The sequence below is a fragment of the Neovison vison genome, chromosome 1, assembly GCF_020171115.1.
Source record: "Neovison vison isolate M4711 chromosome 1, ASM_NN_V1, whole genome shotgun sequence".
Classification (NCBI taxonomy): Eukaryota; Metazoa; Chordata; class Mammalia; order Carnivora; family Mustelidae; genus Neogale; species Neogale vison.
Genome location: NC_058091.1, coordinates 237226178 through 237253503, shown reverse-complemented (window position 1 = coordinate 237253503; position 27326 = coordinate 237226178). Strand labels below are relative to the sequence as shown.

At 45.6% G+C, this 27326-nt stretch overlaps 1 long non-coding RNA gene across 1 annotated transcript in view; it reads left to right on the top strand.

Annotated features, from left to right (window-relative positions):
• The window catches only part of LOC122901385, a 42373-nt gene extending 17710 nt beyond the window's left edge, over positions 1–24663 (top strand). Inside the window, exons 2-3 of the long non-coding RNA XR_006383469.1 lie at positions 3202–3285; positions 24639–24663. This is a non-coding gene — a long non-coding RNA (uncharacterized LOC122901385). The remainder of the gene's footprint in view (positions 1–3201; positions 3286–24638) is intronic.
• Positions 24664–27326: the final 2663 nt, after the last annotated feature.

Genomic DNA, 27326 nt, shown 5'->3' with positions numbered 1-27326 from the left:
CGGCTCTGCACTTAGCACCAAGTCTTCTTTAGATTCTTTTCCCCTCCTCTTCTGCTCCTCCCCACTCACACACTCTTTCTCAAATAAAGAAAGAAAATCTTTTTTTTTTTTAAAGATTTTATTTATTTGACAGATCACAAGGAGGCAGAGAGGCAGGCAGAGGGAGAGGAGGAAGCAGGCTCCCTGCTGAGCAGAGAGCCCGATGCGGGGCTTGATCCCAGGACCCTGGGATCATGACCTGAGCCGAAGGCAGAGGCTTTAACCCACTGAGCCAACCAGGCGCCCCGAAAGAAAGAAAATCTTAAAAAAAAAAAAATCTAAGTTGCCATTGTACAGTGTGTGGTGAACCTATCAGGTATGGGTAGAGAAAGGTATTCCAGACCAATTATTATTAAGTGAAGAAAGCCACAGAAAAGCTTATGTGTATATACATTTCTATAGCCATGTTTTCTGGAAATACTCATGAGAAACTGCTAACCAGTTTCTTCTAAAGAGTAGGAATGAAGTTTGGGTGAGGAGTGAGACTTTTGCTTTATACTCTAAATGTACTTTAAAAAAAAATAATGAGTATGTATTGTTTTTATAATACAATGATTGTGATAAAGAAAAATTAGAAAAAAGAAACGCCTAAGGTTCGTAAACCAAAGGTACTAAACAATGCAGCACAGAATCCAGTAGTGCTGAAGGCAGGAGGAACCACTCTTGGGGCCTGAGATGACTTTGCATGATGGAACTTTCTCTTAGCCACTGCTTACAGAGAATGCTTTGACCAGCCAAGAGTGGACACAGAGACAGGGATTGGCAGGAAATCACTATTTGCAAGGCTGGCTCAGTGACAGAGAGTCTGAAGCAAAATCAAGGCCAAAGTTCAACTCCAAGAACAGAAATTGGAGTCTCTAATAAACAATAGCTATTGCTACTGAGTACTTACCCTGTGTCCAAACTGTGTAGATTGCTTTACTTAGCGTTGTCTCATTTAAATTTTCACATCAAATCTATGGGATAGCACTATTGTTCCAGTTTTACAGATGAGAGTACTGAGGCTCAGAGGGTCCAAATACACATAATTAGAATTGGTACAGCTGGGATTAACTCTGGTTTGTCTGTTTCTGAAGGCAGCTTTCTTACCACCTCCTGAATTCTACTCTGTGTTGAACTCTAGGGCCCTCAGGTCCAAGAACAGGACATCCTTACCATTAAGGGGCAGCCAGGCTAGTTGGGGAAGACCGCACCAACACATGTGGACTATATAGTGTTTTATATAAGGCACACATGTGGATGTAACTGGGCTGCAAAAATGATAAGTACTATTTGAATTTTAAATTTGGGGAGATCTGCAAGGCCTGAAGTTGTACATAAAGGCATCTTAAAGGATGAAGGATTTAAATCAGGTCTAGAAGGTTGGATTGAATTAAGAGAGGGTTGGGGAGAACATTCCAGAGAAGAGAATGCACAAGTTGTACAGAAATATGCTCTGTTGTGTCTGAAACAGTGAGGCCTCTTGCCTAATCTTTGAGAGTTGAGTATATGTGAGAAGTGAGCTGGTGTGTGTGAGGAGGAAAAACAGAGCATTAGAAATCATTCTGAAGGTTGAAAACTGGCAGAAGAGTTGTAACTTAACATGGGAGGAAGTCAAGGGCCTTTAAAGGTATTTTGGGGCAGTGAGGAGACACTGCAAAGTGATGCTTCAGAAAGATTAATCTGACAGGTGTCAAAATGACTTGGAGTGAAGGATGGAGCCATAAGAAAATGTAGGTGTGGGGTGATGGAGGCCTCACTGGGGGTACTAGAGGAATGACGCCAAAGGGTCGGGGTGAAAGCTGCTATAAAGGGAGAGAGGGAGAGGAAGGAACAGGACTTGCTGACTGAAAATAAACGGACTGTGAAAGTGAGGGTTCAAGCCATATAGTTGTGGAGCTTCAAATCCATGTGTCCAAAGAAGGGAATGCCTGTATCTGGAACAGGGGAAAGGGAGAGGGTTTGCTACTGGAGTTGGGCTGGGAACAGTTGATGAATTGTGTTTTCATTCCAAACCTCCCTTTTTCCTATGACTGTAAGACAGTGTAGGGGCTTTTCCTCTCTGTCTTCTTGTTCCTGTAATGCATAGGACCCCCTTTGTCTGGACCAGTGTGTTCATTCAATAGTTCTTTATTAAGCTGTCATTATGGTCTGATTGTTGGGAACTCAACACTGAGAGGCCAGATCTGGTCCCTGTCCTTATGAAAGGCTCATATTGAACAAGAAATTACAAGTGTTCTTACTATGCTGTTAGTATCAAGGTGGCATTTCTTCTCCAACACCAGTCCTGCTCTCTACTCCCCCAGCATTTACCAAGTGGTAGGAGAATTTGTCAAACATTTTACTGTATGTTGTGTCTTATAATAAAAGATGTCATCTGGGGCGCCTGGGTGGTACAGTCTGTTGAGTGTCTGACTCTTGATTTTGGCTCAGGCTGTGATCTTAGGGTCCTGGGATTGAGCCCCATGTTGGGCTCTGTGCTCAGAGTGGAGTCTGTTTGAGATTCTCCCTCTCCCTCTGCCTGTCCCACTCATGCTTGTGCTCATTCTCTATCTCTCTCGAATAAATAAATCTTCTAACAAAAATCACAGTCATGCATGTATTTCTTTGTCCAATAAATATTTATTGAGTGTCACTGTGGCTCTGTGTTTTTAGCCTTCATGCTCACAGACTAGGGAAAACACAGATGAATAAATAGGTAGTGATAATATGGTGTAAGAAATATAACAAGGGGGTAGCACTGGCTTGTGGGAGCAACTAGTAGGGATATATGGTTGGGCAGGTCCATTTCCCTGACAAGAATAATGAGGTATGGGGCACCTGGCTGGCTCAGTTGGTGGAGCATGCTACTCTTGATTTCAGGATTGTAGGTTTATGTCCCACTTTGGGTATAGAGATTACTTAAAAAAATAATAATAATAACATCTTAAAAAAGAAAAAGAATAATGAAGTGTATACACAAGGGGAGGGGGTGGGCATGGAGTATATGTTCTATGCAAGAGGAACTTCCAGTTCAAACACTTGGAAGCTGGAGAGGCCTTGGCTTGTTGGGGAATGATTTACAACCTAGATTTTTATACCTAGCAAAACTACCAGTCAAAATGTAAAGAGAGAACAAAAAGCAAGATATATGCTGAAATGCAAGGTTTCAAAAAATTTACCTCCCATGTATCTCTTTCCCAGGAAGCTAGAGGAGGATTTCCACCACCAAAATCAAGGAGTAAATCAAGAGGGCAGACAACATTAGAATAACTGCATGAAGCCCAGGTAGGCACGGGCTGGATCAAAAAGGGTTCTAAAACCTAATGAGGAGTTTGGATTTGATTGTAATGACAGAATTACCAAAAGTAATAGTACAGTGATTACTGTAAAATCAAAAATAGTGATTTTTTTTTTTTAAATCCTAGGGATCTGTTTGAACAACCTTGTGATTGGCTCTTACCAGAAGCAATAGTTTTAATCTGTTTTTCCTTTGTGTTCTTTTGGCAAGGATTCTGCTGAGTTTTAAAGAGTTTGGAAACCACTGTACTAGAAAAACCTAAAACTGTGTGCAACTGCTACTTAAGCAGCCTTGTGCAACTTGGCGGGGCTTCCAGAAGCTGTCTGGGCTGTGCAGGTTTTCCTAGAGCGGTGCACTGTGGGAGAGGAGAGAGTGGGATAGGGAGGTGATAAGCCCCAGCTGCCCAATCTCAGCAGGACTCTGCTGGCCCTTCAGCAGCAAAGGTGATCCCTAGAAGAATAGTTCTTTTTACCAATTAAGTGTTGAAGCTGCCTCCCCAATGACTTCCAGACTCCAACAAATAAAATTCCAAAATACAAACTTGGGGTGGGGGATACACAGCATGACCATGACTCTTCTACTGAACTTCATCACGGCTGGACTAAGGCAGGATGTGTATGAGAGAGTGTTGAGAGTGTGTGTGTGTGTGTGTGTGTCTCTATTTATTCACTGGGCTCAGAAGAAATTTATGGATATGTTGTATGTAGCAGGGATCCAGGTATTCCCTAAATCTGAAACCAAGGAGAACCTTTTCTTTATGGATTCAGTGGATTGGCCTTTGTTTTCTTTACAGTATCTGCATCTTAAGTACTATGATAAAAGATCAGCCCTAAAACCAAGCAGCTTGTTAAGGTGTTTATTGGTTTTGCTAACCATAAAAAAGGGCGTTCCTCAGTTTTCCATCAGCTGGGAGAAGTCCTTCTCCACCTTCTCCTGACCATCTTCTTTCCCTCCCACTAAGCCAGCGAATTTTAAATACCACTCTAAAGTTGTTGGCTGGTGACCTGGAAAATTCCTTTTGCTTTGTTATCCTGTTAATGGCCCATCAGTTTAAACCTCCCTACCCCCAGAAACTTTCTTTCTCCTAACCAGATGGAAGAAGGAACCGAGATTAAAATAAAAACAAAACAAAACAAAAAAGAAAGAAAAAGAAAGAGAGGATTCTTATTTTTAAGGGCTTTGGGAGGATTCCAAGATGGCTGGGCCTGATCGAATGGAAGGAAGGAATTTCATTTGTCTTGATCAGTCTGTACAACAGCTAGCAAAAATAAATGCAAATGTAAATTAGAGTCTTATTGAATGACTTTAGAGGAAGGTGACAATTTTTGAATGCAGTGAAAGCTCAACTATCTATGATTTTGGTGGTCACAGGTCTTGTGGAAGAGCTCTAATTCTAGAGGCCACAATTCGGGCTTATGTTAGAGATGTGTAAACTAGTGTGTGAACGTCAGTCACCTTCCTTACTGCCATTTGAGGGGTATAGTTCTTGTTATTGGATGTTGTCATTGTTAGTTATAAAACCAACAGCTACTTTTTAAAAAAAAAAAAGACTTTATTTATTTATTTGACAGATAGAGACAGTGAGAGAGGGAACTCATGCAGGGGACGCAGGAAAGGGAGAAGCAGGCTTCCAGTAGAGCAGGGAGCCCGATGTGGGGCTCCATCCCAGGATGGTGGGATCATGACCTGAGCGGAAGGCAAATGCTTAATGACTGAGGCACCCAGGCACTGCGCCTCCCCTGCCCCCCGCCCCTGCCACCAAACAGTTTTAACTGCATGTGCCAGGTCCAGGGCTCAGGACTTTTCCTACATTATCTCATTTAATTCTCACCAGAAAACTCCATGAGGTAAGTACTATTATTATCCCCAATTTAGAGGAGAGGAAGTCAAGGCTTAGGGAAGTGGTACAGAATCCCACCTGGGTTCTCTGTCTTCTTAGCATCTACTCTTAACCACAACATTATGCTGTTTATAAACGACAAAGATGTAAGAAAACATAAAGAGGAAACAGATTCACCTCGTGCTGTTCATGTAGGCCATGAAGTTGCCAAGTTATCAGGTCCTCTTTGGAGGGGTCCATCCTGCATACAATGTTCTGAGCGGACCCTTCACTCCTAACCTTTTGGATTTCTGGGAAGAGGTTCTCACCTCAAAGCACTATTCTTTTCTTCTGGTCTTGGTATGTCAGTTTCCATTTCTCAGCTTCCAGACCAAACAGAGATGCACAGAGAAGTCAGAGCCTTTAACTTCAATGCCACACCCTTTACCCACCTCTATTGGGAAGTAGCACCTTGGGTAATTTTCTCTCCAAATAAGCTTTGTCATCTTTTCCATCAACTGGGGCCATTAGCTTTCAAATCCATCTTCTGTAACCCAGAACTTCCATGGGGCACTCCATGACTGGAGAGGAAGCAGCTGTCTGTGTAAGAGGCTGCCATTGGAATGGCATGCAGAAGAGACCGAGGAGAAAGCAACAGGGGAGAGTGATGGGACCGTTAACACTGGCTGGGAAAATTGGCAATGATGACCTTGGTGGGGGTCTCTCCTGGACAGAATTCCCAGGGCCTAGGATAGGCTTTTATGCTCCCTTTTTTAGTATTTCTTTTGATTTATAAATTGAAGTCCCCTTGTCTAAAAAAATTAATACACAGTTGTCAACAATTTAAATAATATGGTGATTAATAGAGAAAGTGAAAGTATGTCATTAATGCAACACTCTGCCCTACCGTGTACCTCCACCCCACACATCTGCCCAGTCATCACCAGTAACAGTTATGAAGTCTGTCCTTCCAGATGGTTCTGCTAGTTTCCTCTGTGTGTGTGTGTTGTTTACATAAATATCAGTGAGAAGATCCTGTTCTGTACCTTGTATATCACAAGTATCTTTTGAGTCTATCTGTACAGCCCTCCCCTTGTTAACAGCAGCACAGTATTCCACTATAAGATTAGGTCATCTTCCCCTTTTCCTAATCTCTGATTCAACAGATCTTTTTTTTTTTTTTTTTTTTTAGATTTTATTTATTTGACAGGCAGAGATCACAAGCAGGCAGAGAGAGAGGAAGAAGCAGGCTCCCTGCCGAGCAGACAGCCCAATGCGGGGCTCGATCCCAGGACCCCGGGATCATGACCTGAGCCAAAGGCAGCGGCTTTAACCCACTGAGCCACCCAGGCACCCCTGATTCAACAGATTTTTCACTTCCTTGAGAACCTGTCTCAGCTACCACTTAACATGTTGTTCTCTGGGTGCCCTCTCAGAGAACTGCACAAATGGGAAGGTGGTCAGAAGGTGGGAAGAGTAGTGGTGGGCCCCATATGGGAGGGTGCGGGGGTGGGTGAGTGTTTTCTGTCCTGGCCATACTGAGGTACACAGGAAGTTCTTTCTCCTCACTCAGCTAGATGGTTCCTCTGTTTGCCTGTGGTAAAACTGCACATTTTATTGGGAATCATCTCTGAAAATGACCGAGATCAATGAGGAGAAACATGAAAGGCTATTTCCTTAGAGTTACACTCCTGTTATTTAGGACCTGCGTTCTGGGCATGCGCACTGTGAGGCTATCAGAATGAGCAGAGGTCTTATAGGCCAGTCCTGTGCCTGCATCAGAGTACCCCAGGCACTTCACTTGGTAGCTCTTCTGTGTGAGTAACAACTCTATTAGGTAGTAGTTTGCTTCTTGTCCCTGGGAAGGCACTCCAGGTTAGAGGATTCAAGCTCTTATTTATTTATTTATTTATTTGAGAGAGAGAGAGAGAAGGAGAGAGAGAGATTGAGCATGGGCAAGGGGGCAGAGAAAAGGGAGAAGAAGGGATTCCAAGCTGGAGGTGGGGCTCGATTCCCAGACCCTGGGAACATGGGCCTGAACTGAAGGTAGCCACCCAACGGACTCAGCCACCCAGGCGCCCCAGGATTCAAGCTCTTGACCAAATTTGCTCTCTGTACCTTAGTTTCCTAAAATGAGGTTATTAATAATACTTATCTAATTTATAGTGTTTTCCTCTATAACTTAAATAAAATATATGTATGGAATATAATATACTGCCCGGTGTGCTATATGGTAGATGGAAAGTACTCAATGATGTGGATGTTTATACCCTAAGTCCAAATAGATCTCACTGCACTTTTTTTTTTCCCTCACTGAATTTTAAAACCTAGACTTTAGAGATCATCTAGGTCACTGGCTCTTGACCCTGGCTGTATACTGAAGTCAGCGAGGGAGGCTTAAAAAAATGCCAGTGCCCAGGCTTCATTGTCAGGCATTCTGATTCCATTGGTCTGAGGTGGGATCAGGGGGATCATTGCTTTTGAAAATCACCCTGGAGAATTGTTTTGCACCCAGGGTTGAGAGTACTGAATTTAGTTCAATATTCTAAGTGAACCAAGTGTGAGGTCTGTAGTGGGAAGGGACTTGCCTGGGTTATACAGGCAGACCAGAAGGACCCAGGTCTCTCATCCTGTATGCCAACCTCCAAGGCGTTTCCTTGGGAGGGAAATCGGTCCCTGGGATGCCCTTCAGGTGGTCTTGGGTATGATCAGGGGTGCTGCTCCTGCTTCTAGTCTCTTTCTGGGTAATATTGCTGGACTCCTCAACCTGTTCTTTGGTCACTAACTCAAGGAGGTATCCCTATAGAAAGCTGCAATTCTAGAATACCACCCTCTTTTATTACACCATTTACAGCATGTGAAATAATCCCATCCATCCGCCCGCCCCTCTGTCTGTCCATCCATCCACTCATCCATCCATCTATGTTGAGAATCTAAGCCCCCTGGGGGCAGGGACAATGGCTGTCTGTTCCTGTTGTACAGGGCCTAGGATGGTTACCGGTGCTTGTTTAAAAAAAAATTTAAATTTAAATTTAAAAAAATTACCCATTCGATGGCTATTGAAGGATATCCCAGGAGGGTAGTTGAGTATTTTTTATTTTTCTGGTCCTAGCCATCTGATTCTCATTACTCCCACAGTTTGGGAAGCCTCTCACCGCTTTGGCGTTTTATAAACCTCGTGTGCGTACGTTGACATTTTAACCATAAATCCAGAGTTTGGGGGCTGGAAAATTCGAGACGAAGGGTTTAGTGGAGGGGGTAAGAACTACCCGGAGGTCCGAAGACGGCCCAGGGGTTGCCGGGGGAGGGAGAGAAACCGTGGGGCGGACGTGCCTCCGCCCCCTGCCTGCCCCCTCCGCGGGAGATGGCCCCGGGCCGCAACATCCATCAGAGGGGTGCGCCCGCAGCCGGCTCCTCCGGTCCGCGGGGAGGGGACGCTGCGGGGGAGGGGACGTGATCCGGGTCGCGGCCCGGGACGGCTCGGGCAGCAGACCCCGCATTCCGGCCGCGCGCGCCCCCGGAGGTGGCGCCTTGGGGAGGCTGGTTTTCTTTCTTTTTTTTTTTTTTTGGAGCCTCAGGGGAGTGGCAGGAGGGGGGAGGGGGCCCTGTGTGTGTCCCTTTAAGAGACGGAGCGCTGCCCCCGCCTCGCAGGCGCCCGGAGCCTCACAAAAGAACAGGATGTTGTTGATTTGTCACCAAACCACAGAGAGGAAATGATTGTAAATTTCCTTTAAACATCCCCACCGCGCTCCGGCCGCCCCCGCTTCCTCCTCCGCCGCCCCCGCCCGGCCCGGCGCAGCGGGGCCTCGGCGCTCCCGCGGGGCGCCGGTTCCTCGGCCTCCCCGGCCAGGCCACAGGCCCGGGCTGGCTCCGGGGCGCCTGCGGGAGGAGCCCCCCGCCCCCGCCGCTCTCCCGCTCGCGTTTCAGTTGCCTTTTTTTCTGATTTTTTTTTTTTTTTCAACAGCTGCCTCAGAGAAAGGGCCAGCCCTGGAAGCACCGTAGCGTGCACCCGTTCTGTTTAGCCTTACAAGGGCCTTGCAGAGGCAGTAATCATTAGGTCCAGTGCCGGGGGGGGGGGGGGGGGGGGGGGGGACTGAGGCCCGGGGAGGTTCCCTGAGCAGCGGAAAGTCACCAGCTCCTGAAACCTCTTGAGGGCTCTTGGAACACCCAGTCTAGATTTGGTTCATCCCGAAGATTATGTTTGTAACCAAATAGCCATACTGCCATGGGAACTATTCTAGAAATTCCCACTCATCAGAGATGGCAGTTTCTCTGAAGTTCAAAGCAACAATGACTTCAGACCTGCTAATTTCATGAGGAGCATCCTCCACCAAGTCCACATGGGCACTGGTTTTTCAAGAGCTGTTTGGGTCTTGGTTCCACCTGTGCCTTGATGCACCTTTATGTACTTTTACCTCTCCTGGCTTTCTTCCCCATTGTTTTGGATGATTTTCCAAAGGCTCTGGTGGAGTTAATGCTTGCTCCCAACCTGCAGTCTGTGGTGGAGTGGTCAAGTTTGGTCTGTGGTGCAGAGAAAGGCTCCTTTTGCTGTACAGAGTGTTCTTTCTGAGCAATTAATGCTTATGATTCTGGCATTGGCTGCACTGGGGTTCTTGGCTTGAATATTCGAAGAAGCAGTTAATGCCCCAGGCACGGTGCATTCCCTCCTTTAATCCTTACAGTAGCCCCCTAAGACTTCCCTCTAGCTATCCCTTAATACAGATAAGGAACCCTGGTGCATTCCCTCCTTTAATCCTTACAGTAGCCCCCTAAGACTTCCCTCTAGCTATCCCTTAATACAGATAAGGATACCCTGGTTCTGAGGGGTTGAGGAGTTGGACCAGCTCACACAATGTTAAGTGGAAGAGACAGGACTCATTTAGTCAATGGTTTCTGATAACTGGTGGTGTCCTTTTTTAGTACTTTAAAATTGATTATTTGGTTAGAAGAATGGGTAAGGACAGGAGCACAGGATACTTTTGCTAGGTCCTTTGTCACCTTAACTTCTGAGGAACTCTAGGCCAAATCTCCCTTTCTGCGAGAAGAGTGCCTGAGTGACTCATACTCGCAGGCTGGAATCTTCCTTTGGAGGCTAGACATGGTGGCTTGGACGGAGGAGGGGGACTGGTGTGTGCTCTGAGTTCTTTCCATTCTACCTGAACAGGAACATGGAAAGTTTAAAAAAAAAAAAAATTATCTGGTGCTAGATTCCCAAGGCTGAATAGTGCCTTTCTTTTGTAAGACTCTTAATTTTAAGCTTTACGGGGTGGTAAGGTAGATGGGCGTAGGATGACGGAGGGTTGTGTTGGACTCCAGATATCATCATCATCATATAATTTAATGTTACCATGTGCCTGCTGTGTGCCTGTGGACTGGGCCAGGGGCTATCTCTGTGCTTTCTCATTTGATCCTGAGAAGATCCTAACAAATGAAAAGTCAGTACCCGGAGAGAGGCTGTCCACCTAGGAATGGTGGGTAGTTGGGGTTGCATCCCTCTTGTGTCTAGGCAAGAGGAAGCATCAGTTATCCAGTTATCCAGCATCCAGTTATCCAGTTATCCAGCCCCAGAAATGGGACTGCAATCCTTGCCTTCAGTCAGTGGAGAAGGCCAAGCGGGTTCTTGATGCTGGTGGATTTTGAGAGAGAGATGCGGTGGCCTTTGGCTCCTCTGTGCTGCAGCTGTCTTGCAGTTCTTCGACTCTGAGCACATTTGTTGATGGATTTCCAGCATTGCTGCAGTGTCTCCACCTGTCCTTTTTGCTTTTATAGATTGCCAGTCACTGGGGCATCCGGGTCCTGAGCACTGGGGAGGGAGAGCCATCTGCTGAATTATTTCCATTCCCCAGCTGAGGAACACAGGGCACCAACAGGCCAAGTTGTTGGTCTGGGCAGGCTGGTTTGATGCAGAGCAAGACAGCAGGAGTTAGGGCCTTCAGCCTCTACCACAACTCAATTCTGGGGAAGCAGGAACTGGAGGAGGGTAGGTCCTCTGATATCTCTTGGACTCAGTTTCCTAGGCTGTGCAGAACTGTGGCCTGTGTGGTCTTTGATGGCTCTTCTAGTCATCGTCATCCAAAGAATAGCTTCTGTTTACTCATTCGGTTAATATTTATTAAACATCTACTCTACACCAGGCACCTCTGCTGTAGGTGCTGGAGTTACAGCAGAGGACAGAACAAAAGCTCTGTCTTCTTGGGGTTTACCTTTTAGGTGGAGACCAAAAAAAAATTAAACACATGGGTATATAAAATGCCGGGTAGTACTTTGTGCTCTGGAAGAGAAAATGAAGAACGTGAGGGGGGGATGCTGTTTGAGTACAGGAGGTGGGGTCCTGTTTTGTCTAGGGTCGTAAGGGAAGGCCCACCGATAAGATGGCATTTGAAAAGGGTGGGAAGGAGTGAGCCACACTGCCTTGTGAGGTTGCTGTAGGTGTTTGGAATGGCAAGGATAAGGACCAGGAGATGGGACTGTGTTGTATAGCACTTACGGTGTGTCAGACCCTGTAATAAATGCGGTATGTTATTTAATCCTGTTACTCCAGTATTTTATTTGAGGAAGCTGAGACTCAGAGAGGTTTAGTGACTTGCCTAAGGCCACACAGCTAGTTGGTGGTGGAGGTGAAATTCTAATGCTAGTCTTAACCTTCATGTTGCTTCCTACTCAGGGAGTCTTCTTTTGGAGTCAGTGTTTAATTTATGACCTAGTTCTTGTTAATTTCTTGGGAATTAAGGGTCAAAAGTGGCCATGACTCCTGGCTCCTAAGTTGCTTGGTATTGGGGAAAGAGCTGAGGGCCTGAAATTCCTTTTTGTGAGTGGAAGAAGGTAATATGTTTGATGCTGGAAAACCCCATGTTGTGTTTATGGCAGAAAGGGGAAAAACACCTTCAGATTAGTGTAAACAAGAGAAATGGGAGAATGGGGTAGCCTGAATCCCTCCACCCTCCCTTTGTTTTAATTTCCCCATGATGGGCTCAACACAGCATGTTGTATTATATAGTGATAATTAAAACACTTGGATTAGTGAGCTGAGATTTATAGGGCAAACAGGAGCCAGAGGAGAAACGACAGTCATGTCTTTTATTTGCAGGCAGATATCCAAATTGCCACTTGCTTGCATTTTCTTCCTGACACTATCACCTACTCTGCTTAATTAGATTCTTTTTTTCTGTATCATTTCCAACACCCGCTCAGCCTGCTGCTCAGCAGCGAGTTTAGGAAGCCGTATCCTGAATCCTTTCCCACAGCCCAGGGAAGATGAGTCAGGAGAGAGGCAAATAAAAGCCAAGTAGGGTGTCTTGCCATCAGCCTGTGGAGCCCACCTGTCCATCAGCATCCTGGCGCAGGACTGGGAGGACTGCACCCAGAGCCAGGGAGAAGAAGTAGTGCACTCCTTCCAGTCCTGCTCACTTTCTGCAAAGCATGCTCTTTTTTTGCAGGGAACCAATAGAGTGAGTTCCCCAAACAGCATACCACCCCCAACATACTCCATTTCAAAACAAATAGAGTTAAATCACACTCTCAGATTTTTATTGACTATTTTACTCTCTTCAGAGTATCATCATAGACTCTGATGGGGGTGAGGGAACAAAATGAGATGAACAAAATGCTGTCCAAATTTATCATCCAGTAGAAAGAAGAGCTGAAAATAGCTGATGAGAATTTTTGGCCAAATTCATACATTTGGTAAGTATTTACTGAATATCTAGTGTGAATCAGGCATTGTTCTAGGCAGGTACAGGACACACTAGTGGCAAAACACCCCCCCCAAGATCCCTGTCTGCATGAGTTTCCCAGCTCTCGGAGTGGGGGAATGGCACGGCAGTGAATTCATTCCTGAAGAACATAAGAACTATGAAGAAAAATTAAGTGGGGGAAGGAGTGCTGGGGCTGGTCATTTTAGAAACGAAAAGGGAGAAGGCGGTGTGGCCTGGTGGAGAATGACAGATCTGCTGGGGAATTGGGGCTTCCACAGCTGCTAGCTGTGTGACTGTTATGTTTCTTTGGCCAACTGGCTGAAATGTATTTTTCTCATCTATACAGTAGGGCTAGTCATAGACACTCATGAAGAGATTCAACTAGGCAAAAAATATATAAATATAAATAATAAAGGTATAATAAATAAATGATAAATAGCATAATAAAGAATTAAAAAATATGTAAAACACATACCTAATTAGGGTTCTGTGAGTGCTTGCTCTTTTCAGCATTTCGTGGCTATAATAAGGTGACTGAGGAGTGGAAGGAAGAGTGAAGGAAAAGGGTTATTATCCATGTCACCCTCCCCTCTTTCAGTAATCATGGTTTGCCCATCCACCAGGAATGCAAGAATGCTGGTGAGCTCTTGCAGCAGAATTAGAACTGCTCAGGGTTTGGTATGTGGGCTATTAGGTGGGAGTTTGAGGATCATTGATTTTTGCATTCTGTCTTAAAAATTGTTTTCCACATGCTTGGTGTTCACAGTGATACTCCACAACAGGCTTGGCAGGGGGGCCGGGGCTGCCCACTTGACAAATGGGAAAACAGGCACAGGATGTGAGTGCCTGGCCAAGGTCACCTCCAGTCTCCAGAGGAGATCTCCTGCCGGCCTGGAGATGAGTCATCCTGGAGTGTTGTTCCCGGGGTGAAATCACAAAGGAAGGAAGCCTTGGATTTATTGCAGGCAGCCCGGGAAGTTTCCTGTTCTTGAGAAATCTCAGAAACAGAAACTCCTCCACCTGAGGGGCTTTATTCTTCTGAAGTCAGCCTTCTGAGGAGCCCCCAAGCCTCCAGAAGATGCAGTGTCTGGTAGAGGGTTAAGGAGAGGGCGGAAGGCCTTTGACGTAAGCAGAGGAGAAAAAAGGAGAAGAAAAAGTATAGGGGTTGAGAGCTTGGGCCCTGGGGCCAGACAGATCTGGATTTGGTGGTTCTGCCACTTAAGCAGCTTGTGCAAGTCACGTGACCCTCTGTGACCCTTAATTTCCTCAACTTAAACAGTCCATACCTCACAGGTTGTCAGGAAAGTGAAATAAGATGGCGCGTGCCAAGTGTTTAGCCCAGTGCCTGGCAGTCAGACGCCCTTAGGAAGATGAGTTATCATTACTGCCGCAGGAAATGGAGTAGCTGGGTAAGGGAGAGGGGGTGACAGGACCCCCAGGTTGTGCATCCCTCTCAACACTACACCATTTAGATGAGGTCTTTTGATGAAGTTCTTTCCAACCAAGGCTTCTGGAGTCAGTTACCCAGGAGGTGCCATCCTGGCCTTCTAGAAGTTTATGCTGGGACCAGCAGAGCAGGACCAGACAAGTATCCGATGTCTTCCTGCCATTGCTTACCCATCCTGGCATCACAGTTCACTGGGCATGACGAGCCTGAGAGCCCCCCCCCAAGCCTTGGTTCACTCTCTCCCCCTCCATTTAACCTTTGCTTCTCTGGCTCAGACCCATTATTCCTCCTGTTGCTGTTGACTCCATGTAATGAAAATAATTGAGCCTGTCTCCACCGATGACTGTCTAGGAACAAATTAAGCCCGCCCCAGTCATTGGCCTCTGACTGAACACACCCCACCTGCTGCAAACTGTCCTGCTTAAGCTTGGGGCTTAAACCCAGGCTGCAGTGCTGGATGCACTTTCCAGGGTGTCTGCCCTACTGGACGGTCTCCTGGTTTGCTGAAGGGTGTTTAGGGGTTTTGGGACCAAGGTGCAGAAGCTTCGGGAACACCCTATGCTTTTATCCAAAGCCCTCATTATTGTGCTTTCCCATCATACATGTGCTCTTCATCCTCCAGCCTAGCTTCCTTGACTCTCCCTGCCCCACTGGATGTAGATCTCTAGAAAACAGATAACAAAGGGGGCTGAAGAGTTGCTTGGGCTTGGGGTTTGCAAGCTCCTGAGGCTGTGGATTTTTCTGATTTTTCCGATTTTTATGTAAATGGTTCCAAGAGCAGAACTGGTTCCAAGAGCAGAACTGTGCAGGAGCAGCTCTGCCCAGGAAGAGGGAGAAGGGCAGGGTTGCTGATTAGAGGAATCTTATTTAATTGTATTATTCTAGTCGGAAGCCCCATTTATGTTTGTATATTTTGTTAAGATAATATCACAGTCTTAAGTGGAAACACCACCACCACTGCCCTGTCTTATCTCTAGAAGGAACCTGCCCTTTGGCCTGCTATGCATTCTCCTCCTTATCCTTGCACATATGCACATATGCACATACTGTGAACTGCCTCTCCTGGGGCCAGGATTGTGCTCTGGGCTTACAACTTTCCACCAAATTCTTGCAGTAATTCTAGAAGGAAGGAATTACTATCCTGATTACTTAAACGAAGAGAAGGAGACGGAGGCTCTGAGAGGTCTTTAGGCAGATTCAAACCCAGGTCTGATTCCATCTTAAGGCTGCAAATTTAGGGACATCTGTGACTTTTGTGACTGTTGTCTTCCAATCACCATTATATTATAGACATTTACCCAGGTTCCTTGATAGTTTTCCTAATGATTGTGTAAATTAGGAACCAAAGATGCCCTGCACCAGTGCTGTGTACCCATTTTCTCCTTTTGGGCATTTGTGGACAGGAGTGTTGGCTGAGGAACGCTGAGCAGTGTTGAGAGGAAAGGGCGCAGTGTGGAGGGTGGAGGATTGGGCTGTTGGAACCAGAAGCACACTGCAGCGGTGGGAGGGGAGCACGCAGAACTCCCCTCGCTTTCACGTGGGGACACTTGGGTTGGCAGTCCCGTCATCCCTTGCTCTCTATTTCAGCTGTGTGAGTTGGTGTGGGGGCTGGTCAGGGGCCAGCAGCCATCTCCTCAGGGGAGGGTGGTGGAGAAGGAGCAGTCCTCTTGAGGTCGATAGAAGAGGAGTTTTTATCCCCATTTTATAGAAAAGGCATCTATGTCTCCCGGAGGTCAAAAGACTTGCCAGAGCACAGCTCTGAAGCGTCAAGATGGAGAATGAGGTGTGGAAATTCTGACTCCTCTGCGCTTCTCCTCCATCAGCCTCACCCTTCTTTCCCCTCCTCTGGTTATCTCCTTCAGAGGACTTTTCGTCCTGGTACAGCTGCTCCCGGAGTAAACCCACGTGTGCCCACCTAGGCTAGACACATATGGTATAACAGGGCTAGACCCATGGAGTAAACGGTTTCTAAAGAAGAGCAGAGTAGCTGGCAGGGAAAACCAGGAAATTGTTTTTAAGAACTTTTCAGGTATAGGGGCCACAGTCCATTGGGCATGTCTTTTGGTTTTCCACTCAGGTCATGATCTCAGGGCTTGAGATGGAGCCCTGCATTGGGTGCCGTGCTCAGCAGGGAGCCTGCTTGAGATTCTTGCTCCCTCTTCCTCTACCCCTCCTGCTCATGCTTTATCTCTCTCTAAAACAAATAAATCTTTAAAAACAAGCAAAAACTTCCCAGGTACAAGGTGTTTTTTTTTTTTCTTCTTTTTGTTTTTTTGGCCCAAGTTCCTCCTATAAATTTTTAGGATTTAATGCAGCCACTCAGCCTGTTCAGAGAGGTGCAGTGCAGCTAGAAACACCTTTTCCGAGTCCAAGCAGTCATCACTGTTAAGGTCCGTGATCAAAGGAACGAGACTGATGCAAAGTGAAAAGTCAAGCAAAGCTTTATTTCCCACCAAGCATCGAAAATCAAAGCGACTGGTAGGGGCCATCTCTTATGAAGAGACGACGGTGACCCCGACAAGGCCGCTCCCAAGAAGGCCATTTGGGATGAGGCCGCTCTCCAGACTAGGCCACTCTGGACGAGGTCGCACTGGACGCTGCGGACAAGGCCGCTTGCCAATGAGGCTGCTCCCAGTGGCGCTGTTCCTGATGACTATTACTCTGACGACTACCCTAACTGCTATTCTGACTCTTCCTCCTACTACTCCACCCCCGCCCCCCAGCCTCACAGACTAACTTTTGTAGAGGTGGTTGAGCACGGCCCACACACAGGTGGCCAATGAGATTTCAACTCACCACAGTAAATATATGCGCACCCCACTGATTGGATGTCTTCATCCAGCCTGGCCCGCCCCTATATCCAGGGTTTGCAAGTAAGTTCCTTTGGCTAACCAGGCCCTCATATAGGCCCTCACAATCACTGTAGGTTTATCTTTCACAGTAGAAAGCCCCGAGTCCCTTAAGAGTGTTTGTAAACAGCATTGAGTTCTTAGAATGACATGACAGTTTTAAGAGAAAAACAAAACTCATTGTTTATGTCAGCTCTGTGGCACATTAATATGAAATGACGATGAAGATTCATTTATGTCAGTAGACTTTTTTTTTTTTTTTTTTTGGTGGAGGAGTTGTTAAAAATTCATATATCTTTGCTAATGGAACCATTTCCACATTCACAGTGGGGGAAAAAACGAACAAAAAAGCGAGGCTCATAAAACCTTTCCTGGAATAATCAGAAAAGTAGTGAGTCCCTGGAAATACAAATTTGTGGTATGAGCTTTGCACATTAGCAAAATTCTTCTAGCTTTCGAATAGCATGTTGTGGACCTAGGTTATATTAGTTTAGCATCCTCTTATGTGTGCGTGCTTTTAAAAGATTTTATTTATTTCAAAGAGAGCAGAGCTCGAGAGAGAGAGAGAGAGAGAGAGAGAGTGAGTAAGTAGAGTGGGGCAGAGGGGCAGAGGGAGAGGTAGCAGCGGGCTCCCTGCTGAGCACCAAGCTTGGGTTCAAGCCCAGCGGTGTTCTGGCTTAGTCCCAGGAGCCTGGGTTCAGGACCTAGCCGAAGGCAGATGCTCAACTGACTGAGCCATCCAGGCACCCCTAGCATTCTTTTTTTTTAATTATTTTTTTAAAAAGATTTTATTTATTTATTTGACAGAGAGAGATTACAAGTAGGCAGAGAGGCAGGCAGAGAGAGAGAGGAGGAAGCAGGCTCCCTGCTGAGCAGAGAGCCCGATGCGGGACTTGATCCTAGGACCCTGAGATCATGACCTGAGCCGAAGGCAGCGGCTTAACCCCCTGAGCCACCCAGGCGCCCCCTTAGCATTCTTTTTTGATTTTTGCTTTCCCTAGACCATGTTTATCTGCTCTCACTCTGAGCCAATCCTGTGTAACCCACTTTGCACTCACTGTGGCCTTGAATCCTCCTCCCACTGCCTGCCTTTGAAACAGCCAGGGTTCCTGTGTCCCTCACTCTATGAAAACACTATGAGAAACTAGAGTTTTGCACCATAAGGGCCCCAGAGCCGTTATGAGTGATGACCAGGCTCTGAAAGCCTCCTCATAGGAAGTCAGTGGCAGAGGTAGGATTTGAATCCAGCTGTGTTTTGAACTACCCCATTTGCCTTAAATTAGTAAACTGCTGAGCCCCTTCTTTGGAGTAAGGCGACTTACTAGGAAGGCACCTTGAAGGGAATGCTAAAGTGAGCCAGAATGTTCACTCTCTTCAAGGCACCTGTAATCTAGGGTGGGTTGGAGGGTCATCTTTCATTGTATAGAAATAATTATTAATTTGTAATCTTCATTTTACAGATAAAGAAACCAGATCTAAGAGGTCAAGTGACATGATCAAGGTCACACAGCTATGATGTAACAAGACTTTTATTAGGTGGTTGTTGCCAGAATTCCACAGTAGTCCAGGCCCCTTATGTAGACCATCACATTCTTACATGCCAGGCAGACAAAGGCCAGAGCTGCATTTAAAGATCAGACAGAGGCAACGGTGGCAAGTACTTGGAGGGTACGTGCTCAGTGCTCCTAAACAGAGTGGAAATTCCAAAAGAGCTTTATCCCAGCAAGATGCCTGTAGGCTCTTGGGTCCATTGCCTTCTGTGCAACAGAACTCATGGGCTCACCCACCTCTCTCCCTGTGGCAAAGAGTCCTTGCTTCAGCAAACAGACTCAGAAGACCTCCTGTCCCCAGAGGTTTTCCAGTAGGACAGTTACCATTTAGGCCTGCTGAGCTGTGCTGTGCTGTATAGAAATATTTGCTTTAAGCTGTGCAGGCGGAGGAAAGCCTAGAGGAGCAGAGGAAGGAGGGCAGGTTGGGAGATGCCCTTTGCTGTTTGAGAACAGTGGGCTCCTGGGTCTGGGTTTTCTAGGGCCCCACCACCTAGGGACTTCTTGAACTCTCAGCTTGCCTGCTGAGCTCAGAAGTGGGCATGAGGATGACAGGGACTCCCCTTTGCAGTGATGGGAGGGTATCTGAGGAACAGTCAAGTCCTTTGTCAGACTCAGGGTAGATGTTTCACAAGTTTTCTTCCTTTCTTATCCATCCTTGACTCACTCCCTTCTGAATTCTTAGCTGTTAATAAACCATGTAGGGCTTTTCTGCCACCTTCACATCTGCAGTGACAGCAGACGTCCCACACTAGGCTCCCTGATGACTGTCCTGCTATACATGGATTTCAATGGCAATGCACGTGTTGAAAGTGAAAAAAATGCTAGGACACCCACGTATCATACCAGGAGTGGAGTCAGTGAGGCTGCTCTCTTATTTGGCCTTTAGAGTCACCAGCCTGGGTGTTGTTCATCCCATCCTCTGCTTCATTGGCTGTGTGGTATGACCTAGGTTATGTTACGTAACCCCTCTGTGCCTTGGTTTCCATATTTGCAGAATGGAATGAGAACAGTACTTACTGCACAGAGATGCAGGGAGTATTAAACACAATAGTGCGTTAGAGCCCCCCCCGCACTGGAATCTGGTAGGAACTGTCATCTAAACAAACACCAAATCCAGCTGGAAGGGATTTTAGGCATCAGCACCCACCTTTTAATTTTTAAAAATTAATTTATTTAACTAATTGACGATAACATTAACTAACAGCAATAGCTGATATTTATTGGGCGCTTGTCACATAAGCTAGGCACTGTGCTAAGGACTTTCATATGTAAAGTTGCTTACAAATGTGAAGGCGCATCCCATTTTTTTCCCCAGAGAGGCAGCCACCATCACCAGTGCTGTGTATCTTTACGTGTGTCCTCTATGCATGCACAGATATATATATATATATATATTTTAAAGATTTTATTTATTTATTTGTCAGAGACAGAGGGAGAGAGAGCGAGCGAGCACAGGCAGACAGAGAGGCAGGCAGAGGCAGAGGGAGAAGAAGGCTCCCTGCCAAGCAAGGAGCCCGATGTGGGACTCGATCCCAGGACCCTGGGATCATGACCTGAGCCAAAGGCAGCTGCTTAACCAACTGAGCCACCCAGGCATCCCCATGCACAGATATTTAAATCTTTTTTGACCCCTTCATCTTTCAGTATGACAAATCTTGAGCTCAGGGAGAAAAACACAGATTGTCAGAAAAGTTCTTATTTTGTACTGCTTATTTTGCACTGCTCCAGACGCTATGGGATTTTGAATCCTTGCTATAACTCTGAAGAATGAGTTGTGTTATTTGGAATAAATGCTCTAAGCCTCAGTTTATCTCTGTGGGTTTATTGAAGATTAAGTTTAAATAATCCACGGAGAAGGATCTCTCAGAGTTCCTGACACATCTTGGTGCTCAGGGGATGGTGTCTGCTGAGGAGTGTCAGGATTTTATGGGGACCAAAGCTTATACAATTGGAGAAAGAATAAAAATTAGGAATCCAATATTAAGAATGTAATAACTATTTAGAGAAAAAAATATAGAGCATTGTATGTCAACTATGCTTACAATTTTAAAAAGTCAAGAAAAAAGATAGAGAAAAAAGCTCTATCAGTTTACATATTTTAAATAGTGGCAGATACCTCAAACACTATAAAATCCAAAAGAATAACATTTTTCTTAATTAACTGCCTGACATACCTCCATCATACTTTTTATTCTTGCATTTTCTAGCTTCATACTCTTTGATCATTTCTTCCTATGATAATGATTTTCTAAATCAGTTTCTATGAAGAGAATAAAAGATAATCTAGCCTTTTCTCTAGCATCATGTCTTTTGCTCGTGTCACGATCAAAACGTGTCTTTTTTTGAGGGGGGCAGTTTTATGGCTTTATTAGCACGAATATGACGTGCACATAAGCTATCTGTCCATCTTCTTCACTGCGCAGCCTGGCATTGGGATTGGCGAGTCTGATGGACCCCTGGGCTGCTGTTCTCACAATGGCTTTGCAGTTTTTGGAGGAGACAGTGGGAGTAATCTCTGTGCTGTAGGGTTTGTCGTATATCAGCTCCTTGACCTTGTGGACTAGGAACTTCTGGAAGCCATGGGCAGCACGTGCTTTGTTTTCTTGTTGCTCCCATAACTAGCATTGGGCATCAAGATCTGCCCTTGAGGGGCGCCTGGGTGGCTCAATGGAATAAGCCTCTGCCTTCGGCTCAGGTCATAATCTCGGGGTCCTGGGATTGAGCCCCATATCGGGCTCTCTGTTCAGCGGGGAGCCTGCTTCCCCCCACCCCCTGCCCCGCCTGGCTCTCTGCCTACTTGTGATCTCTGTCTGTCAAGTAAATAAAGAAAATCTTTAAAAAAAAAAAAAAAAAAGATCTGGCCCTTGAATCTTCTTTGCACCCTATTGTCACTGCCTCTGGGTTTCTGCCCTTGTGCTTAGTTTTGACACATTGGTCTGACTGGTGCTGGATGAATTTCTTGGTCCTCTTTCTAACAATCCTGGGCTTTACTAGAGGTCTGAGGATGGCCGTGATGCCAAGTGAGAGATGGCTGCTAAAATTTGTCTTGCATTCTTAACAGCTGAGACACAGAAAATGAGTGAATTCACATAGACACACACACCGTTTTAGTATTATTACATGTTCATGTCCCATAAACAGAGGAATTTTGTTAAATTCTGTGTTGTGTGAGTCCATCAAAAATGAAAAAGGTGGGACGCCTGGGTGGTACAGTTGGTTGAGCATCTGATTCTTGGCTTCAGCTTGGGTTGTGGTCTCAGGGTCATGAGATTGAGCCCCACATCAGGCTCTACGCTCAGTAAGGAGTCTGCTTGAGATTCTCTATCCTTCTCCCTCTGCAACCTCCCACTCACGCGCGCGCGATCTCTCTCTCTCTCAAATAAATAAATCTTGAAAAAAAAAAAAGGAAAGAAAAAGAAACTATGATGCATTATAACTGCATACATTGAGTATATTTCTGACAGAAGAGAATTTTCCCTTTGCGTAAGTTGAATCCTCCACTTGTAATTATACAGGTCTCCTAATTGGAAGCATCCCTCCCACCTTGGCATCTGACTCTATTTCAAACTTTCTCTTTCTTTCCCATCACATATTTCAGTGTTGGGCACTGTAGGACAGGTTCATTTGGTGTCTCACCTGCTGATGTGGCTGTGTCAGGAACTGGGGTCAGTGGGCATGGGGGTGCGGGAGTATTCTTGGGAGCTGTGTCTGCCCTGGAGGGTTTGCAGTCATTCAGCGTATGTGGGGGTGACTGTGAACCACATAAATACGTCCTGCTAGAAACTCACTATACTACCAGTTTGCCAGCTTGACTCCTGCTTGGGTACATCACACAACAGGAAGGCAGGCATAACAGAAGGGAAAATGGAGGGGGGAGAAACAGCACTCTTTCCACTTGGGGTTGAGACTTGACTTTGGCAAAGCTTAGAAAAACCCAAGACCATGTGCATATGTTTTTTTCCAGGGCCTTGGAAGGGGCTACTGTGGGTAAGGGCTCTGAAGCTTTAGCTCTGGGAGCTTCACAGTGACCTGGTTAAGCTGTTGTTTTTATCTGTGGGTAGAGAGGACCGTGCAGCCCATGTAGGAGCTGTGTGAACTTGTCTCTTCATTAACCTGGGTCCCTCAGTAGTAAGCATGATACTATTACTAGCATTTACTTCACTGGGAACATCAACAGGAAGGCAGGCCCTGATCTAATTGTTTATTGCTGTGTCTATAGTGTCTAGAAAACATAGCCCACACTCAACAAATACCTGTTTTGTGCATTTCATGAAATGCAGGGTGTTGGGTGTTTAGGTCCAGGCTCTCAGGGAGAAGGAAGCTGAGGCACAGTTAATTTTCCTATGCTATACACTGCTGCTGGTTAGACTCAAGGGAGACCTTGTGTCTGTGGGCCTCCTTTCTTCCCGCTGACCCTCCCACGTGCACTGTATAGGAAGGGGAAGCTTAACTCACTTCCGAGTACCTGAGATAGTCATCTGAGTTATTATTCCCTCTTTTATGGACATGAGCCAGGGTCCCTGGGTCTCATCCCTGGAATTTGCTCTGATCCACAGAATCCACTTTGTAGAGGCTCACCTGCCTTCTCCCCCTCCATGACCTGACCTGGGTCCCTGGGAATGGTGGGAGGCTAGCAGACAGTTGAAAGAACAAAGGTGAATGGTTTTGAGCCATAAAATAGTGAGCCTGAAAAACAAGTTTGAAAGATGAATGGCTTTGGGCTTGTAGAGCTTAGCAGGGGCAACCCTTAGAATTGTTGACATTCCCGCCTAAGAACTCTGGGAGGCCCTCCTTGGGCCAGAGCCCGTCTCCACACATGCTCTCCTCAGAGAGGTCCTCAAGCAAAGCCAGAAGTCGCCCGCCCTGTGATGTAGCACACTGGAGATGAGGCCGGAGGGCCCTCATCAGTCAGTGGTCGTTGTGTCATTACAGGTTGGGAACTGTGGTCTCAGGAGCCAGGTGCTCAGTTTGCCACTCAGGCAATGGAACAGCAGTCTGGGCCCCATACAAAGAGGATGGACCTCTTTACCCTCCCTCTCTGGCTGCAGGGGATTGATTGCCAGTCACGTTCTTGCACCCACTCCCCACTCTGTTGATTACAAGCCACCCTGATGGTGTGGACCCCTGCCTGGTATGCTTCCCCTTTCTATAGGAAGCTCAGGAGAAGGATGAGGATGCTCACTGCCCTTGCAATACCTCCACCCCCATTAACAAGACAACTGGGATGTTGCAGCCTCTGCTTCTAGTGGTTCTCCCTCCAGCCTTCTGATAATATTTATATACAAATGCTGCCTCTGATCTCCACCCAGAAAAACACCAGCTGCTATTGAAAATCTTTTTTGCATGTGATAGAGAGCAGAGTGCTGGGCCTCACATGGTCCCCCTTGAGCATCTCCAAGGCTGTTAGGGAAGAGTAAGTGCGTTTTATTTGTATTTTTCAAAGTCAACTTAGGGCTGTGTCCAGGCAACTGAAGGCCTATCAGAGCCAAAAATGCCTCATTCCTTTTTAGAAAAGACAAAGGGATTAGGTGTCCCTGGGACTTTAACAAATACATTGTTGGTGGTTTTGATTGAGGTTTCACCAAGGGAAGGCGGATGCAGAAATGAGGACGCCAACGTTCCCGGCAGCCAGTGTCATGAAGATGCCTGGAGACAGGCGTGCACAGACTATTGGCCGTGATGTCAGTTAGTGCAGCCTCTTGGAGAGAAATTTGGCAATGTCTTACATAAAAAAGGAATGTGACCTTTTGGCAGCAATTCCATTCCTTAGAAGCTATCCTAGAGTGGTTTGCCCATGTATACAAAGATCTATGTTCAGAAATGCAAAAAGTAGGAAATCACCAATGTGTCTCTCAGCAGGGGACGGGCTTAATAAATTACAGTCCATCCAAATGATGGAACACTATATGAGCATTGAAGACGAGAACAAAGCAAATATACAAGTTCCCTCCTCCCCCACTACTCAAAGTTTTGCTTTTCAGAGTTCCAGTTACCCATGGTCAACTGAAGTTTGAAGTTCAGAGGCAGATAACCCTCCTGGCGAATCTGCAGAAGGTCAAAAGTGGTCCAACGCTATGTCATGGTGCCTGCATCGCTGACCTCTCTTTGTCTCATCATGGAGGCATTTCATCATTTCCCTTGATCACAGAAAGAAAGGTGAGTATGATAAATAGGATATTTTGACAGAAAGGGAGAGATCACATTCACCTAACTTTTATACTTTTATTACAGTATATTGTTATAATTGTTCTGTTTTATTATTGGTTACTATTGTTAATCTGTTACTGTGCCAGATTCTTAAATTGAATTTTATAATAGGTATGTATGTATAGGAAAAAACATGCTATATATATGGCTTGGAACAATCCATGGTATCTGGCATCCACGGGGGTCTTGGAATGTACTGCCAGCGGACAAGGGGGTCTACGATGATGACAATGGCCAACACATAGTACTTACTCTACATGCTCTCCTAAGTGGTTTACATATTTTATAATATTTACATATTTACAGTATTAACTCATTCAATCGTCACATTAGCCCTTGGTTACAATTAGCATATTTTTGTAGGGGCACCTGGCTGGCTCATTTGATTGTGTCTGCTTTTGGCTCAGGTCATGATCTCAGGGTCCTGGGATCCAGCCCTGCATGGGGCTCCCTGATCAGCTGGGAGTTTGCTTCACCCTCTTCTTCTGCCTCCTCCCCCCATTCATGCTCTGTCTCTGTCTCTGTTTCTTTTTTCTGTATCTTAAAAAAAAGGAAAGAAAAAGAATATTTTTCTAGATGGGGAAAGAGATAATAAGTAATTTGCCCAAGATCACATAATTAGTAAGTGGGGGAGCTGGATTTCAAGCTGGCAGGCCCCAAGGTCTAGAACAACCACACACATGCTTGTAACTCCACATAAAGAAAGAAAGATGCCATTGAATTATTCTCAAGTGAAAAATTCAAGTAGCACGGGGTGTGATCTTATTTGTGTAAAAATATTATGTGTCTACACACATGCGTGCATGAATACATGAATGCATCACATGTATATGTAAAATTTAAGGTGTGGAAGAATACATATCCAAGCAGCGTTTCCCTCCTAGGAAGGACAGAGATGGAATGTATAAAAAGGATATACATTTTTTAAAGATTTTATTTATCTGGGAGAGAGAGAGAAACAGAGAGAACAAAAAAGGGGATTGGGGGTTGGGCAGAGGGAGAAGCAGACACTGCTGAGCAAGGAGCCCCATGCAGGGCTCGATTTCAGAACCCAGAAACCATAACCTGGGCTGAAGATAGCTGCTTAGCCAACTGAGCCACTCTCCCACCCCCACCTCTGGCTTTTATTTTACTTTATGTTTTTTCTATTAACTGGATATAGTTTTATATTTTCTGGAACAAGTGCTTTTGGAATTTTAGGAACAATAAGATTGACCACACTATTAAGGTAATGATAATAAAATAATCATACTTTAGTTTCTCTTTCTAGCTGGTCCTTAGAAAGGAGAGGCTTCCTATAATCATGGGCTCAGAGTAACCACTGTGATTAACTCCAAAGTAAAAGCTATGGAGCCAAGCCTAATAGAGAGGACTAGTGATAAATTAGATAAAGATAGTCCCAGAAATTGTTCTTCTGATTGGCTGAAATTATTTTCAACCAATTATTTTGACATAATTATTCTTTTTTTTTTTTTAAGAGATTTTATTTATTTATTTGACAGAGAGAGAGTGGTCACCAGTAGGCAGAGAGGCAGGCAGAGAGGCAGGCAGAGAGAGAGGGGGAAGCAGGCTCCCCACTTAGCAGAGAGCCTGATGCGGGCCTCAATTCCAGGATTCCAAGATCATGACCTGAGCCGAAGGCAGAGGCTTAACCCACTGAGCCACCCAGGTGCCCCCAACATAACTATTCTTATTCTCATTACACTTCAGAGTCTTGCCTCCTCCTGGAAGCATTTGCTGAGACACTGAAAGAGTCTGGTGATTTTTTTTTTTTTTTGACACATGGCCCCTCCATGTTCCATCTTCACTCGCCGGTCCCTTGCATTTAATGTGTTCATGTAGTGCATTATTGTACCTCATGGAAATACTGCAGGTGTTTGGGCCTTTGTTCCATTACCATCCCTTCAGGGTCATCCCATCCGAATGCATTCATGATGTATTACACTTTAAGGTACTTTGCATTTTGCAGATCTTATTCCCATTTCATTATTTCAATTAACTGGGCATAGTGCCTTATCACTGTAATGCATTTCGTACAATGTCTCTTTTAGAGGAAAAGAATGGGCTTAAGTGTGGGTCCTATGAGAAAATTGAGCGCTATCAGAATTTTGATCCTCATTTTAAAATCCCAATGTTTAGGTATGGATTTGTGAAATGTGACCCATCACAGAATACAGACAAATAACCCAAGCAGCTCTGCTTATCCTGTCAGGGATTGGAATATATCCAGTGTTAAGATATGTTTTATTTTAATTCATGAATTAAGTTTAGGTGACAATTTTTATCTCCCTTTATCTCCATAAGGAACCGAGGTTCAGCGAGGCTGCATGAAGTCCTCAAAGTTGTACATGTAGAGGGGCGCCTGGGTGGCTCAGTTGATTAAGCATCTGATCCTTGATCTCCACTCAGGTCTTGATCTCTGGGTCATGAGCTCAAGCCCCGGGTTGCGCTTCATGCTGCCA